The sequence below is a fragment of the Pseudonaja textilis genome, chromosome 14, assembly GCF_049901715.1.
Source record: "Pseudonaja textilis isolate UNSWEBS1 chromosome 14, rPseTex1.2, whole genome shotgun sequence".
Classification (NCBI taxonomy): Eukaryota; Metazoa; Chordata; class Lepidosauria; order Squamata; family Elapidae; genus Pseudonaja; species Pseudonaja textilis.
In genome coordinates, this window is record NC_142003.1 from 9,450,376 (window position 1) to 9,468,541 (window position 18,166).

The 18,166-nt window shown below is 43.9% G+C and overlaps 1 protein-coding gene across 4 annotated transcripts in view; it reads right to left on the reverse strand.

The window, feature by feature from the left end:
* Positions 1–17,511, reverse strand: part of CAPN15 (calpain 15) — a 114,286-nt gene extending 96,775 nt beyond the window's left edge. The window contains exon 1 of one of the 4 annotated variants that reach the window (XM_087912450.1): positions 17,392–17,511. The gene's annotated coding sequence lies outside the window, so the exon portion shown is untranslated. Of the gene's footprint in view, positions 1–560; positions 974–17,391 lie in introns of those variants that run through there. The other 3 variants (XM_087912455.1, XM_087912449.1, XM_087912454.1) reach the window with 3 other exon arrangements.
* Positions 17,512–18,166: the final 655 nt, after the last annotated feature.

An 18,166-nucleotide genomic window follows, 5' to 3' on the forward strand; every position in this document is an offset into this window, starting at 1 on the left:
TTGTCTACATTTATTGTGAAGGGAGAAGTAATTTCTTTGTACATTTTTGTTTATTTTTTTACTGTGTTCTTTTCTATTTCTTCTGCATTTTCCATTTTTGCTGTTTTTAAAATTTTTCTTAGTTTGTATTAGTATTTATCTTTTAAAGTGTAATATTTAATAAAATCACTTTATATGATAAAGAGATAGCAGATCTTCTCGGCCTATCAGCGATACTTCTTGTTATAAGATACTTATAAACTGCTGAGAACAATCTAAGTCCCACTGACCACCATAACTGTTATAATTTCTACATTCGTACAACATAAGCAGTTTATCTCAATAAACCTATACTATAAAACTTCGAGGACCATCATGAATAGATATGGCACGAGGGTGATAAGATCTGAAACTAGCGCTTTCAAGATAAATCACTTGATTTGATGTCCTTTTGCAGCAATCAGGGTTTGTGTTACATACAAAAAAAGATGGCTGAGAGCTCAACAAAGCTTTAGCTCCAGTGTTTCAATTTGATTTGCCATTCCCCAGTTCAAATAATTCTGTATGTCCTAATTTCCTACCTGGTGTCCTATATTTGAGAGGCCTGGTTGGGAGAGGCGACGTTTTCATCAGAAACCGGGCTCTGCACGCAAATCGTGTTGTGCAATAGGAGGCATTCCCCCTACTTCCTTCCTTCCCAGAGGACTCTCTAACTCGGAAAACAAAAAAAGTATACTTGCTGCGCAGATTAATTTCTTTGCTCCATCCTCAGGAAAAAGAAATAAACTTGAAAGACGAGGAGCAGAGCGTGTAGAGAAGATCCATTCTTTCGCCGTGACGGAATCAAAAATAGACAGTGGGGCAAAAAGGCTCAGCCAAGCCTCCCATTGAATTCTATCATGCCCTTCCTCCAAGGAGCCAGACAACATCTCCCTCTGCATTTTAAAGTCACAACAACCCAATGTGACGGTGAGATGGAGGCAAGAGTGTTGGAATCCAAATTCCTCCAGAGTTTAAGCAGCGATTTTGGACTTAAGACACCAATCTCATTAGAATCACGTTTCCTTCTGGGATGACAGTTGTATTTGTTTTCACAAAAAAGGAGGTGTTCCATCAGAGTCACTCCATATGCCCAAGTTCCTTTCCAATAAATAACACAAGGTAGCCAGGTTCATAGGGTGTGAAAACTAAGAGCGACACAAAGCATGTAGCACGCACGCCACTAGGCACCAGCATCCGTGAAAACAAACAAGTCAACGACCTCGTGTTCCTACGAGTAGGAAGGAGAAAGCCAGCAGATGGTTCCCTGTGGATTATTCTAACAGTATGCTACTTCAGGAAAGCAAGCAAGATGAAAAGGATGGCGCTGGGAGCCAAGGCCATTCAAAACCATCGGCGTGAACAAGGTGTATTTTATCCTTATAGTTCAAGTCATGCAAAGTACAGAAGAACAGAGTTGGAAGGGACCTTGGAGGTCTTCTAGTCCAACCCCCCTGTTCAAGCAGGAGACCTTATACCATTCTGGACAAAAGGCTGTCCAGTCTCTTCTTGAAAACCTACAGTGACGAAACACCCACAACTTCTGAAGGCAAGCCATTCCACCAATTAATTGTTCTGGCAGGAACTTTCTCCTTAATTCTAGGTTGGATCTCTTTTGGTTGATCTGTCATACTTCTTGTCTTGCTCTCAGGTGCCTCAAATATTGGAAAACTGTTTTCAAGTTACCCTTCTCTTCACTAGACTAGACATTCCCAGTTCCCACAATCGTTCGTTGTGTGGTTTAGCCTCCAATCCCCTAATCATCTTTGTTGGGCAAATGTTATGGGGTGAATATTGGGAACAGGCCAGTTTTAGCTTCCACTTCTTCACATTCAACCATTGCTTTTACTGAGGCTGTGAAGGAGATGGCAGGTAACCCTTCACACAGAACCTTGTGTTCCTGACCCCATTTTATGGCCAGCCACTCAATATACACACATCTCCTCCAAGCTGCTTATGTGGGCAAGCTGGCCCAAAGCTCTTATTTGCTCCCATAGCAACACACAGTTCCTGACAGCAGTGCACAGAGCATAGCTCCCAATGTCTCCTAAAATGAAGTGCAAAAAATGAAAAAAAGCAAGCAGGAATAGCACATGTGGGCACAAAAGGGAAATGGGAGACATGGGGAAGTTTAAAAAAACCCACCCTTATCTCACGGAAGCATGAATCTTCTAATGTAGACACCGCGGGATGTAAGGCTGCAATCTCAGTTAAATGCGCAGGCTTTGAGATGCTCATTTAGGTCAGCCTTTTAGCCTTCAAACTTGGAGTATCAACTCCACCTTACTGTTTTGGAGTTCAATCAAACCTTAACTGCAAAGCAATGTTGCTTATTGCAAGTTGGCCTCGTGATGTTAGCTCTTTACATTTTATGGATTACATTTAAACTCCTCTTTTATTTGTGTACAATTCCAGGCAGCGTACATAATACTCCCACTTCCAATTCCCCCCCACCACCACCCGCCATCTCTGAAAGATGGATTGGGCTCAGAAAGGGAGACAAACCCAAACTTACCCAAAAACTAGAACTCCCAGTTTTTAATTCAGCGTGAGAGCCAGTTAGCTGGCCTGGAAACCAGGAGACTGGGAGTTCTAGTCCCACCTTAGGCACAAAAACCAACTGGCTGGCTGACTTGGGCCAATCACCAGGAGGCAGTGAATTCTAGTCCCACCTGAGGCATGAAAACCGGCTGTTGAGTTTCAGCCCGTCACCAGGAAACTGGAAGATCTAGTTCCATCTTAGGCATGAAAGCTGGCTGGGTGACTTTAAGCCAATCACACTCTCTCTCGACCCAACCCACCTCACAGGATTGTTATTGTGGGGAAAATAGGAGGAGGAAGGAGAATTATGTACATTTGTCACCTTATTTATACAGTAATAAAGGTGGAATAAAAATCTATTAAATAAATAAATCTTAGCTACCACACGAATCCGGCTCTTTTGTATTTCAGGAGGAACCTTTGTTACTCCCAGCCCTTGCAGGTTTTTCATGACTCCAGGCCGAATTACCTGATTTTTCACCAGCACTGTAAACAGATATAATGAAAAACATCCTTTTAAAGTTGCATTTAATGCCACAAACTCTATGGATACTAACAGCCAAGGGTTGTTGCTTGAGAACTTATAGACTTTGGGGGGTGTCTCATTTCTGGAAGTCAGCAAAACATTTACATTTAAATGGCTATCCTGGGCCTGCCTCTGAAAAATGTTGTATAGCATATAAATGCGTAGGAAATGTTTACAGCCAAGTGCTGCAAATCAATGGCAGGTTCTAAAAACAAGGCAAACTTTGCAAGAGCTAAACTGGAGCTGTGATGCCGCAAGTACAAGTTACTTGAGCCCAAGGCGACTGGGGCATGCAGGCAAGTGCAAGGAATTCCACACAAATGAGGCACAGAGGGAAGGAGGGAAGGGGCGGGGGGGAGAGGTAGACAGACAGACACAGGTAGATAGATAGGTACCAATCGAGGAGGATATCTGTAGCTTGGGGTTGAAATAAGGGGTCCTTGGTGCTCTCTAAACTTGCTTGTTTTCTTGCAGATGTTTCATTAGCCAAATTAGGTAACATCATCAGTTTAGAGAGCACCAAGGACCCCTCGGGTAGACAGGTGGATAGGTACATACGAGAGGGGGAGGGAGGGAGGGAGAGGGATGGAAAGAGATGATAAATGATAGAGGCGGTAGATATATACGGTAGGTAGGTAGGTAGGTAGATGAAACAAAGAGAGAAGGAAAGAGATGAGAAATGATAGAGACGATGGATGATTGATAGATATACGCTAGATAGATTACGTAGGTAGATAGGTAGGTAGGTAGGTAGGTAGGTAGGTAGATGAGACAAAGAGAGAAGGAAAGAGATGAGAAATGATAGAGATGATGGATGATTGATAGATATACGCTAGATAGATTACGTAGGTAGATAGGTAGGTAGGTAGGTAGATGAGACAAAGAGAGAAGGAAAGAGATGAGAAATGATAGAGATGATGGATGATTGATAGAAATACGCTAGATAGATTAGGTAGGTAGGTAGGTAGGTAGATGAGACAAAGAGAGAAGGAAAGAGATGAGAAATGATAGATGGATGATTGATAGATATATGCTAGATAGATTACGTAGGTAGGTAGGTAGGTAGGTAGATGAGACAAAGAGAGAAGGAAAGAGATGAGAAATGATAGAGATGATGGATGATTGATAGAAATACGCTAGATAGATTAGGTAGGTAGGTAGATGAGACAAAGAGAGAAGGAAAGAGATGAGAAATGATAGAGATGATGGATGATTGATAGATATACGCTAGATAGATTAGGTAGGTAGGTAGATGAGACAAAGAGAGAAGGAAAGAGATGAGAAATGATAGATGATGGATGATTGATAGATATACGCTAGATAGATTAGGTAGGTAGGCAGGTAGACAGACAGACAGACAGACAGATAAAAGCCAAGCCATTCAAGAGAAGAATACCATTCTCTCTATCCAGCACAAAACGCACCAAGATCAAAGTCTATCATCTCCCTCGGCAACGTTTATCCAAGATAGTAACTCGGGTGGCTTTATTTACCCCTAAGTCTTAAATCTTGATCTAGATCAACCTGTCTCAACTTGGATTTCACCTCCCTGGCTGGCTGGGGAATTCTGGGAGCTGAAAGTCCCCGTAACTTAAAACTTGCCAAGGTTGAGAAAAAATTGATTCTAGCCTCTGCTCATGGAATCCAAAGTGGGGGGGAAAAAAACTAAGTGGGGAAAAAGTAACATAGTTTAAACAGTGTGGCTAATCTGTTTTATTTGATCTAAAAACAATCTTACTCAGAAGAGCAATGGAATAAGAGACTAGCGCATGGCCACACAATCTTCCACTGGAAGCCGTTGTTGAAAAAGTTGTTACAAGTATCTATATGTAGAAGTAGGTTTGCTTATATAGAAACCGAAACTCATAGAAAGTGTCAAAATGAACAACTAGAAAACAACCCTGCCTTGAAATCCCATAGGACAGCCAGTTCAATAAAGTCTCTTTTAGGTCAGTCTGCAGTTTCTAAACTTACTTGCGATCATGGGCTGCTAAAGGATGTGGAAATGTGGACTGCTTAAGGAAGGAAAAAAATAGGTAGTCCTGTTAAGAATCACAGCTGGGATGATCTATCGTTGAGCAAAAACGGTTGTTAAGTCAATCTTGCTCCATTTTTCTCTCCCACGCTTAAGCGAATCAGTGCATTTAACGGAAGCACTTTTATGTTAGGCAAAGGGACTCCATCTGCCAGAAAGGGTGTAGGTCAAGGGTCTCCAAACTTGGGCAAGTTTAAGACTTGTGGACTTCAACTCCCAGGATTCCTGAGCTAGCATGACTAGAGGAGGAATTCTGGGAGTTGAAGTCCACAAGTCTTAAAGCTGTCAAGTTTGAAGACCCCTGGTGTAGGGTTTGCTGCTTGGGGGGGTGTTGGACTAGATGACCTTACAAGGTCCCTTCCAACGCTGGCTAACCTGGCTTCCCCCCATTGACTTTGCTTGTTGGGAGTCAGCTATAGGAAGGTCGCAGGTGGCGATCTCGTGACCCCGGGATGCTACAACCATCATTATTACATAAAAAGTCCCTGAATTTTGATCATGTGACCATGGGGGGGGTGGGGGAATGACAACGCAGTAGCCATAAGTGTGAGGACCAGTCATAAGTCATTTTGTTCAGGGCCGCTGTAACTTCGAACGGTCACTAAACCATGCTGTAAGCCGAGGACTCCCTGTGCTTTCATCTTTGACAAGCATGGCCTAACTTCGTCGTCTTCTTGTGCCATATCCGTCATCGGTGAAGGATGCCGTATTTTCTCCAGGCGTCACATTGCAGGTCCCAAATATTCTAACATTGCCTAATACAATATAGGAAACGTCACGCTTCAAAACATCGCATCCCCTGTAACGGTTCCCAATACCCAATTCATTTCTGAGGAAGATGGGAATTAAAAAGTTGACCTTGATATATGCGTCCAATGTTAAGATCTGCATCAACTGGTTGTTCTGATATTGTGCCTAACCATTACAACATGGGCTCGGGAACATCTCTGGATTATTCCTAAATTGGCTGAAAGCTCTACTCAGGGGGAAGCAGTAAAAATTTTAAAGAGTCACATGCAGCTATAATGAATCCACCCACCACCAAAGTAGAATTTCGCTAGCCTCCAGCCAGAAGTAATTATTTCCAGCTTGCAAGGAAAAACACTCTTTTTGCAGAAACACCCCCCTCTCTCTCTCATCTTTATAACCAACAACCCATTTTTCTTTACTTATGACTCAGCAGCCAACCTCTTTTTAAAGGCCTGACTGTGTTATCTTTTCAAGCAGCACTGTCCTTTTCCAACTGGTATTTATTTGCACGCTTAGCGAGAAATTTCGAAAGGGGCTTAAATCAGAGCCCCCAAAGTCAGAACTTATCCGGTTTGAGTTACACCTTATTGTTTTGGAAACGAGAATGGCTAAAAAAGACAGAGGACATTTCCAATGCCCGGTTGGAATGAATGCTTAACTGTTGCACAGGGATTCCTATCTCAACAAAACAAACCTACACACATTAGCTAGTTAACATGTCACTTGGAGTATTCCTAAAGATTTACTCCTCTTTGAGAACCCGGTTTTATGAGCGGCTGGCTTGTTGGTTGGTCTTTTTCAACAGTGAGAGAGGACAAAATTAGGCCTTTGTCTCTCTTGGGAAAGATAACCTAAAAAGATAACTTTATTTATCTGGGATGGGAGCCTTTCATGGAAAATCCAGAGTTCTGTTGGAATCGACTTTAGTCTAACTAGAAAGGCAGAGGCTGTTTTGAGGGCACAGCAGCGGTTTTTTTTTTTTTTTGCTCTCTAGAAGAAGATGGTGTACTCATCTTATGACGACAATGGAGTGCCAAATTTCTGTGGCTATGCGAGGCAGTGGTTCGGTGAGTTTTGCCCCGTTTCACGACCTTTCTTGCTGCTTTTTTAAGCAAATCACGGAGGTTGTTAGGTTAGTAACATGGTTGTTAAATGAATCTGGCCTCTCCATTCGATTTTGCTCATCGAGAGGTTAGAAAAGGGGATCATGTGACACCGGGAGACTGGAACCGTCATAAATATGAGTCAGTTGCCAAGTGCCTGAATTTTGATCATGAGACCATGGGGATGCCGCAGCGGTCATAACGGAGAAAAGCAGTCGTAGGCCATTTATTTTCAGTGCCATTGTAATTTTGAATGGTCACTAAATGAACTGTGGTAAGTTGAGGACTACTTACATACCATCTCTCTCTCTCTCTCTCCCTCTCTCTCTTTCACACACACACACACACACACACACATCTCTCTCTACTTACTATATATCTATCTACTTACTATACCAATCATCCATCCATATCTATCTATCTATCTATCTATCTATCTATCTATCTATCTATCATCTATCTACCTTCTATCTATCATCTACCAATCATCCATCCATCTATACCTACCTACCTACCTACCTACTTACTATCTATTACCATCTATCTAAATTTATCTATTATCTATCTATTATCTATCTGCCTGTCTGTCTATCTATCCATCTATCTATCGAATAAAACTAAACAGTGTTGGCCTACAAGAAGCAATGTTTGATGAATTCCCACATCACACAAAAACCACACTGCATTTGCGTGGCTCTGGCGTGATGGTTTTTATACATGCAACGGTTAGCTTTAGCGGCCGCAAAACCAAACCGTTCCGTTTCCATGAAATGCTTCGGAGAGGCACCTGAGAAGGAAATTTGAGCAAAATAATTTGAAAGCACCATTTATTAGGTTTCTCATTTCAAAACTCAACCATGAATATCCGCCCCTGCCTCCAATGTACACCTCGGCAGAAAGAGAATAACCTCATAACTCAGTATCCATTCAGCTACCGGTGCTAACTGGCGCATGCTGAACAGATATAGTAATTGGGAAGGGTGGGGGGTAGGAAATCAGTGGAAAGATTGCTACGAGCCAGTAGAATCTAACACCCCCCCCCAAAAAAAAATCTGCGAAGGCTGCAGCATTTTTTTCTCCTATCAAATTAAAACAGCTTCTCAATCCCATGCGGTATAGTTGCTGGATTTAAAACTAATGTTGCCCCTAAGCTAGACATCCACTTGCCTGTCCTTCTAATTACATCAATATACATGCCTTATCTTGGCTGTCAAAAGCTTAGGGTTTTGTTTTTTTTTCTAAATCAAAGAGCAGCAGCCTTGCAGTTAGATCAAACACAGAGGTGGGGTGGAAAGTCTGTATGCCTATCACAATTTGGATCCACATCCTCCTTCCTCTGCTCACACTGGATTTCTAGGGAGGAAAATCGTGATTTTGTAATACAATAACCAGAAGGGCAGAACATCCTATTTTTTTTCCCCTTCCCTCTGCCCCGGCTCATTTTTACTCATTTCCTTTAGCCAAATCTTCCGTGAATGGGCGGATGGAGAAAGGAGAAAGAAGCCTTAGTAGCAGGACCTGTGAGAGGGATCTTGGAGTCTTAGTGGACAACCAGCTAAATAGGAGCCAGCAGTGTGCAGCAGCCTCCGCCAAAAATGCTAATGCAATCATAAGTTGTACTAACAGAGGGACACAGTCAAGATCAAGGGAGGTACTAATACCACTCTATAAAGCCTTAGTAAGGCCATAGCTAGAGTACCGCATCCAGTTTTGGTCACCACGCTATAAAAAAGATATTGAGACTCTAGAAAGAATGTAGAAAAGAGCAACCAGGATGTTTAGGGGACTGGAGACTAAAACATACGAAGAACAGTTGCAGGAACTGGGCATGGCTAGTCTAGGGAAGAGAAGGACCAGGGGAGACAGGAGAGCAGCCTTCCAATATTTGAGGGGCTGCCACAGGGAGGAGGAAGGGATCAAACTATTTTGCAAAGCATCTGAAGGCCAGACAAGGAATAATGGATGGAAACTGATCACGGAGAGATTCAACCTGGAAATAAGGAGACATTTTCTGACAGTGAGAACAATGAAACAGCTTGCCCTCGGAAGTTGTGGGAGCACCATCCCTTGAGACTTTCAAGAAGAGATTGGACTCCCATCTGTCAGAAATGGTGTAGGGTCTCCTGCTTGGGCAAGGGGTTTGACTAGATGACCTACAAGGTCCCTTCCAACTCTGATTATCTATTATCTGTTAGCATCTCTATTCTGCCTCTTGAAAGACCCCTGAGCACTAAACTGAAATGAGGGGTAGAATGAAGTACAAATGTTGGAGGTGAAAACCAGCTTTGCTGTCAGGCTGTAGCAATCAAACAGCTTCTCTCTAACCCACGTAGCCTCTAAACTAAGCTGCAGGCATCAACGTAATACCGAAGAGGCTTGGATTTCCATAAGAAGAATTATGTAAGAACAGGCAAGTAGGCCACTACTTATAAAGTGGCATCACCAAACTGCGCCACAAGCCCATCTGATTTGCTCCCAGAAATATTTTGCTATTTCCTATTCCATTTACCTGGAGGAAATTTGATTCTTGAAACAGGTAACAGAGCGTAATATCGAAACAAAGAGCAATTAAAGGGAGAGATCGTGTCTGAACTCACGCATATTGTGATAAGCCTCAAATGGCCTTGCTTGGGTTTGTGGTACAACAGCTATTCCTGGTTTGGCCAGATTAGCCAATCTTGATTTATCCAATGCCCCGTAGTGAAACCAAGATGGAACAGACCGTGGCTTGTTGTGGGTCAACAATTGCTCAGAAAAGGATTCTTTTGCACTGAGAACCGGATCTAATGGTCTCAGTGCAACTTTGGAAATAAAGGAAGATTGCAGGAATTGGGTATGTTTAGTCTAGTGAAAAGAAGGACTAGGGGTGACATGATGGCAGTATCCCAATATTTAAGGGGCTGCCACCAAGGAGAGGGGGTCAACCTATTCTCCAAAGCACCTGAAAGTGGGACAAGAAGCAAATAGGCGAAAGCTTATTGAGGAGAGATCCAATCTAGAGCTAAGGAGAAATTTCCTTACAGTGAGAATAATTAACCAGTGGAACTGCTTGCCTTCAGAAGTTGTGGGCCCTCCATCACTGGAGGTTTTCAAGAAGAGACTGGACAGCCACTTGAACGGGGTTAGACTAGAAGACCTCCAAGGTCCCTTCCAACTCATTTTGTTATATTCTGATAAATGTTCCGATAAAGGCACATTGGAGTTGTGGACTATGTGATCCTTTTTTTTTTTAATCTTGGTCAAAATCAGAATGGGGTAGCAATTAGGGCTGGACTAAGATTATGTAAAGCAGGGATGTCCAGCCTGGCTGGGGAATTCTGGGAGTTGAAGTCCACAAGTCTTAAAGTTGCCAAAGTTGGATACCCTGGGTACAGAGCTTTGAATCTGATTTTCTTTCATTGTGAAATAATTGAGTGATCCTGAAGAAGAGAATCATCATATGTTGCTCACAGCCTTTCAAAAAAGTGAAGGAGAACAGGGATGGACTATTTACTTCCAACACAAAAGGCTAAAAAAAATCAGGGTTTAGGAGCCACCATTCACCCACTAGCACCCCAGAAACCTACCAGATTTTTGGTTAGCATGACCTGAGTCTTTTCTACGTAAGAATTATGTTAACAGAGAAGCTACTTCAGAACAGAAAAATACACTATGGCGAATGTAGACCTTATAGTCAAAGCAAAACCCAATTTAATATTATTACATTGCATGGAAGTGATCTTTTGACAGCAAGCCATCTCAGAAGACTCTGGATTTACACAAATGACATGGATGCCAATTATTCAAAATAAACAAAGTGAAGAGGAAGCCAACTAGAGCAACTGAATCTGTGTGTGTGTGTGTGTGTGTGTGTGTGTGTGTGCGTGTGTGTGTATACCTATTTAAGAAGCATGTCCATGTGAAACCTAATTTATTTGCTCTGAGTAAGGACTCATTACTTTCAAACAAGGAAGCACAGAATGAAAAAAAAAAAACTCTTTTCATTATTCAACTGGGCGTTCTCCTAAGTTAGTCCATGGAGTTGAGTGACTCAGATATTAACTGACATTAGCTAGTTATTTCTCATGAGGATATAAAATATTTCCTTGTCGGTTTCAGATCTACAGCTTCTGTACTTGGGTATCGAGACACAAGACTTGGCGAAAAAGAACAATAAAGAGAGAGTGAATCACTTCTGATAATTTTTTCCTGCATTACCCAACCTCCACAACTCTTGCTTGAGATTAAAACATTAGCCCCAACGTGTTGAGAAATGGGCTAGATCTTTGACTAAAGACAAAGGACAGAGGAATTTTTTTCAAAAAAAAAAATCCAAACAGAAGACTAAAATAAAATCCACTATCTAACTTTTTAAAAGTCCTTTTTAAAAATATATAACCATTTCAGATTTGACAAGCCTTACTCTGTAATATACTGGAAAAGCAAACCACACTCAAAGGTCAGATTTGAAATTCCCCAGAGATTTAAGCAGCGGGCAAAAAAGAGCCTCCTGCAGCATTTCAATGTGATCTACAAGATTTGGAATCTCTTCTCGCCCCATTCAAATCCTGGATGGTCACTGATATGCAAGAGCAATGCAGTGACACACAGGCACTGTCTAGCTTCTTTCAATTTAGGAAAAGAGAAACAGGTTTAACCAAAAATTAAATTATCCAGGTCATATTCAACGCATGGAAAACAACTGAATTCCCAAGATGGCAATGAGATGGACTGCCCCGATGCCACACAACCAAGAGGATACCCTCAAAATATATGGCAAAGAACATTCGTGGCAAAAGGCTCTAAACCAGTGGCTCTCGATCTTTTCTTCACCAGGGACACCCTTTAAATATCTTTTGGGGCCCCAAGATTTAAACCATCACATTTCTTCAAGCCTTTGCAGACTCTCTGTGACATTGCAGGCCCCCAAGGGGTTGTGGGCAACAGGTTGAGAACCACTGTTCTAAACATCACATGGGAAGACACTGAAGCACTCACCCCAAACTGAAAATGTTGGAGATCCCTTGCTGCCCTACATAGCAGTAGCCCTTAGACTTATTCACTACTAAGCGGTTTATAGAGTCAGCCTCTTGCCCCCAATAATCTGGGTTCCTCATATTCCTGACTTCGGAAGGATGGAAGGCTCACCTTGAGCTGGTGAGAATGCTGAAATACTGGCAGCCAGCAGTAGTAGCCTGCAGTACTGCATTCTAACCACTGCACCACCATGGCTCTTTGGTGAGCATGGCTCCCATAACATGGGAGGATCTGATGCTAAAAAATAAATTAAAAAAATTCATTCTATTTCTAACCACCCTTTCCTTTACAGCTGAAAGGGTACGTTCACAAGGGTTTCTGCCACGGGTCTTCAAACTTGACAGATTTAAAACTTGTGGACTTTCAACTCCCAGAATTCCTCCTCCAGTCATGTCAGTCCAGGAATTCCGGGAGTTGAAGGCCACAAGTCTTAAATTTGCCAAGTTTGAAGACCCTTGTTTTATGCCTTCTGGCCTTCACAACTATCATCTTGTGTGAGTTTGGCTCAATGAAAGAACCTGCACACACCAAAGGCAACTCAGGAACCCTGATGGGTGATCATGAATGAGAAGACAAGCCCCTTCTGTTAGCTAGCCAACTCCAACATCATCCTGGCTCAAAGAATTTTGGGGAATGAATGAGCTACTTTTCTAACACGCTTAAGTCAACCTATGAGTCACTAATATTCCACAGTAAAATATTTACCTTTGATTTAATGGGGACTAGTCTTTGATAACTGTCAGCGCTGAACTACCTTCATTTACTCAAACCAAACTCAAAGATTAAAGAAGCCCAGGTTTTAGAATTAAGAATCACCTTTACAGATTTTCCCAACTGGGTCAATCATATCTAGGCTTTTGGTATCACTTATAGAAATATGTCAACTTTCACACTAGAGAGATCCAAAACCGGCCATATTGTAGTATCTTTACAAGAATCAACTAAAGTATCCCCCTCTATCAATTAAGAGCAAGTTTCTCTATTCCTCCAAACTGAAATTTAGAGGAGGTAGAATCACCCTATAGAACCAACAAAGCTTTTTTTATTTGTTTGGGTAAAGCAAATACAATGTTACTTGCCATTGCTACAAAACCAAGAATAAATATCTGAAAATAACAAGCAGTGTTTCAATAGCCAGCAGAGAAGAACAATTTTTTTTGTTCATTGGTGAGGTGTATTACAGTGAAATTTGGACAGATTTCCCCCCCACCATCGGTTGGAAGCTCATTATAAAATAACCATAAAACTCTGACAAATCTTTCACAGTGCAGAGTTTTAGACATCTGACGACATTCTGTAGGAAAACAAAGTGAGAGCACCTGTAATTATAAATACTTATCGGCAAAGCTGCTAGAAGTCTACTGTTTGTATTGATAGCCTGTGAGTTACAGGCTATTATAAATCAGTCCACTATTGTGTAGATAAGACTAAAGCTTCAATGCAATTCCACTACCCTAACAACAGCAGGACAGAGGCGTCTCCATTAAGTGCAGATTACAAATAATTTCCAGTAACACTGAAAGAATTCAGCAGAAAAACTCAGGCAGGGAACCCAATTTTTCTTGTTCTGCCACAGAGTCTTCATTTGACCTTACGGCAGGTGATAGTACAGTCATTCAATGCCCCTGTCTTGTCTTGACATCCAGATACGTGCAACATTTCCTTGTCTCAAAACTGGATTTATCCCCAGTTCCTTCCTGTTTTGGGAATGACGGAATGAGGCTTAGCTTTGCTGTGGCATGGCTAATAATATTCATTAAGGACAAGGAAGCACCAAAGCAGCGATGGGTGTGTACATTTGAGTGTGACTCCAAAATCAAAAGTTACTTTGAAAACAAAACTTTGCACAGCCACCAAGACACTTTTAAAAGGGAAATGTGATGTTTTTTTGAAAACTCACTTGCAGGCCTATTAATGCAGGTCCCAAACCTCTCACAAGCACAGGTTTAAAGGGGGACATTGATCATTCTTCTTCTTGTTTTTTTTTAAATTACTATTATTCCAAGATATATTCAAAGTGATGGGATATTTTTATTTGTTTGTTTTCATCCTGCCCTTGTTATTCTTTTATAAACAGCTTAAGGGGAACTCCTTCCTCTTTCCCACAACAATATCCCTGTGAGATTAGTTGAGTTAAGAGAAAGAGGGACTGGCCCAATTGACTGTCTTCTTTTGCAAATAATGTTTGTTCCCCTTTTTATTTATTCTCGCTCAGATTTTCCCAGGATACATTTCCCTCAGTATTAGCCATGTACAAAAATTTAATTCTGAAAAGAATATATCTCTTTCTCTGGCTCTTTAGCAACTCATCACCTAATCCCGAAAAATATACCAGAATGTCAACTTAAATAAAATCAACAGGAAAAACGCCGCACATTTCTATTTACACGAACACATCCACAATATTGTTCAGAAATCTATTCTGTCTTGTCCAATTAGTCGGCATCTATTATTTAGACAGGGAGTTTTCCAAGAGATGGCTAACTCCAAACTAACTGGTGTCCTGCATACATTTCTCACAACCCCTACAAACCTACTCACGGTCTGCAAGCCAGGACTGATATCACAATTTAATACACCTCGATTGCCATAGATGACTAGAAAGGCGGCAAAGCATTGCTTGCTGGGTGCACCCCAAAAAGCATATGACTAACACAGCATATCCAGAATTCACATGGGACACCCAGTTCATAGAATATAGAATCATGAAGGGCTCCAAGAGACCCTGAAGAACTTCTAGTCCAGTGATGGCAAACCTTTTTGTTGTGGTGTGCCAAAAATGCGTGCGCACCGGCACCCACGATGCAATGTACCCCATCCCCCTGCGCATGCGTGTGCAACACCCCCACCCCAACCCCTTACCTGCACTGAGCATGTGCGTGCCTCCCAGCTGATTTTCTGCCCGTTTGAGGCCATTTTTGCCCTCCCAGAGCCTTGAGGAAAGCGTCTGCAGCCTCTGGAGGCTGAAAACGGGCCCGTTTCGGCACTTCCGGTATTTCCAGAAGGCCTGTTTTTCGGCCTCCCAAGGTTGCAGAGGCTTCCCTCGAGCCTCCGGGAGGGCGAAAATGGCCTCAAACGGGCCGAAAGTCAGCTGGGAGACGCACGCATGCACAGTGCAGGTAAGTTTGGCTGGAGCTCACATGCCCACACAAATGGCTCTGCATGCAACCTGTGGCACACGTGCCATAGGTTCGCCATCACCATTGTAGTCCAATTCCTTGCTCAAGGTGGGAACCTTATATTATCCCAGTCAAATAGTTGTCCGATCTATTTTTGAAAACTTCCAGTGATGGAGCACCCGCAGGAGGCAATTGATTAATTGTTCAGAAAATTTCTCTGTATTCTAGGTTGGCTCTCTCTTTAACGAGCTTTATGTCTTGTCCTGCCCTCCTTTGGAAAATAAGAACACCCCTTCTTCTCTGTGACAGTCCCTCAAGTACTGGAAGACAGTCAGCATATCCCCCCCCTAAATCTTCCGTTTTTTAGGTTGGACCTCAACCATTCATCATATAAATTATCATAACCTCCTGCAGGATGGAAGGGGAGGCCACCTCAGCAGAAAACTAATGGGAACATGGGTGTGTAAAGGAGCGAGTACAAGAAAAGACTAAGCCTCCAGTACGATTGCAACTCCATCTTCCCCCAATTGTGTGACCTCTAGACATATAGATTTCCAGAAATCCCTAGCAGGCATGGTGAATATTGCGGATGCTGGATGTTAAATTTCACACATCAAACCAAGGTTGCTTTCTCCTATTAAAAAGGATGATTCTGAAACTGCATCTTTCCAAAATGATACATAAATGATTGAAATTTGTTACCCACTGTAAGGTTGTCTAACTCCCTCTTCATCCATTTACAAATAGGTTGTTAAAACCGTTTAAATTCAGTGGACTTTTCTTTCTAACTGCCACCAATATTACACTTCTCAGTTTGCAGTGCAAATACGGTTCTTCTTTTTTGTTGACATTTTAACTGCTGTTTGTATATTATGTTTTATAGTTCATCTTGTTTTAACAGTTTTATGGCTGTTTCATTTCTCATTTATAAGCCACCACAAACTCCAGGGTTTGGCTTTGGTCTTTTTTTTTTTTATCACTCAAGAGGCAAAACATAAGCATCCAGAAGCTACAACAGGAAGGAGGCAGCATTAGCAGGACCCCATATGTACGTTATGGAATTTCTCTATAGTATTATGGAATTTCTCTATAAGATAGAGAAAAATAACAGAGAAGCAAACACGGGTTGGAGCAGTTTTTCTTCATCCTGGCTGCTTGAAGACGGGTGGACTTTAATTCCCAGAATTCCCCAGCCAGCATGCTGGAATTCTGGGAGTTAAGAGTCCACCTATGGGAGTCAAAATCCATTCATGCTCACTGGAGAATTTTGTGGAGTTAAAAAGTCCACACATTTTCAAATGGTCAAGGTTGGGAAACACCGAGTTAGAAAGAAACATCCAAGATATTTAAGCAGCTTCAGCAAGGGGGGAAAAAATCACTTATTCATTTTCTCGTAATATATACATACATACATACATAGATCGTCAATTCAAATATTTATTTATATATGCCACCTTTTCTTCCCCAACATGCAACAGAGGTTCTACCGGGTTCACCTTTCCATTTCATCTCAGCAATAAAAAGGAAGTAGACTGCACCAAGAGGAAGGGGACAGATCCAAGTCACTTCCTATGGAGTGGGATCCTGGTTTCCCCCATCCTGCGTAGTACCACCCTTCTTCTCCATCCAGGGACCACAAGCCAGTCCCCCTCTATCCGCCCCCCCCAAACCCTAGTACTTTCATCCTGCTGGCTGGGGACTCTGGGCGCCGTAGTCCAACCTCCTACACACCCGGAGAACAGCACGTTGCCCACCTGGGCACCCCAAGAGACCCCCCGCCTTCCCTATCCCTCTTGCAGGTCCCCCCACAAGAGCTCCCTGGCCCAACCCCCTTCTCCCCCTCAAAACTGATCTCCCCCCACTCTTTGCCTTCTGGGGGCAAGACACCCCCTCCCCACCCTCCATTAACGCCAACTGGCCAATGATGGAGAGGGGTGTGTGTGTGAGTGATGGAAGTTGCAGTCCAACCCAAGTTGGGGAAGGGACCCCAGGTGGGCAACACGCATCCTGGGGAGCTGAGGGGGGGCAGTGTCCTTCAGACCAACGCTCCCCACCCCCTTCCAGGCTATCCCACAGGAGGAGCCCCCTCCTCTTCCTCCTCCCTCACAGACTCCGCACTGCCCCCCCACCCCACCCCCACCCTCACTCCGCAGGAGGGCACGAGCGCTCCCCCTCTCGCCCCCCCGCGTTCTATCTCCTCCCCCCGGCTGCCTCGCGCGCTCTCTCATTGGCCCTCTCCCTGCTGCCTCCCCACTCTTCCCGAGGGTCGCGCGCTCCACTGACCGTTGCTTGAGGGACGCGGCGGCGGCGGCGGCGGCGGCCGTTGGCGGAGCGTCTGCTGTCCTCTCTCTCTCTGTCTCGTTTTGTCCCGGGCCGGACGGATGAGTAACTTGGACACCCACCCACCCACCCACCCTCCTCCTCCTCCTCCTCCCACTCCGCAGGGCTGTCGGCCGTTTTCCCACCCCACCCCCCCACCCCCGGGCAGCCCGTGGTGCTCTTGTTCGGCTGGCTCTCTTCTTCTTCTTTTTCTGCTTCTTCTTCTTCTTCTTCTCTTTCTCTTTCACCTCCCCCTCCACCCCAGCCCTCCTTTCTTCCCCTCCCTTCCCCTGCCCTCCCTCCCTCCTTGCCCGCCCGCCCGCCCGCCTTCCTCCCTCCGGGAGTCCAAGAAGCCGGCCCCTTACGCCGTTTGCGTAAGCGTAGCGGCGCCGCGCGGGGCCGCCCGCCCTGCGGAAAGTGCGCCCAGGGTTTTGGTGAATGGCGAGGTGAGACTACAAGCCCCAGAGGGCCTGCGGGGCGGAGGGGAGGGGAGGGGGCGGAGGAGAGAGAGCGAGAGAGAGAGAGAGAGAGAGTGCCGGCGGATGTGGCGCTCTCGGGCCCGGAGGAGCTCGGTGGGAATTGTGGTCCGCGGGGGAGGAGGAGGAGAGCGGATTGTATCCCCACTGCATCGGGGGGAAAGCGGAGGAAGAAGGCGGGGAAGAGGCGGAGGAGAGGGAGGCACGGAGGGGCGGCGCAGAGCTTGGCCCTCTCTGGCTCCGAGAAGATAGGAGGGGGAACG